Source organism: Pteropus alecto, unplaced genomic scaffold, assembly GCF_000325575.1.
Source record: "Pteropus alecto unplaced genomic scaffold, ASM32557v1 scaffold313, whole genome shotgun sequence".
Lineage (NCBI taxonomy): Eukaryota > Metazoa > Chordata > Mammalia > Chiroptera > Pteropodidae > Pteropus > Pteropus alecto.
In genome coordinates, this window is record NW_006434832.1 from 1,630,836 (window position 1) to 1,631,078 (window position 243).

The window sequence follows — 243 nt, forward strand, 5'->3', positions numbered from 1 at the left end:
CCTCCGTCCCCCCGCCAGTCTGCCCTCCCCCAGAGGCCCCTTGCAAAGGTCCTGGTCACCACCCACATCTTCAGCCACTGCCCAAGATACCACTACTCCACCCCCACCCCATTCCCCCTGGGGAGAGTTGACAAATTTGCCCTTTTGGTTATCACCTCATGGAGATTTGTCCCTTCTGGAAGCAAGTCTTGACACCTGGGGTGGGACCTGGCCCCCAATGGGGACAGGAAAGACTTGAGAACT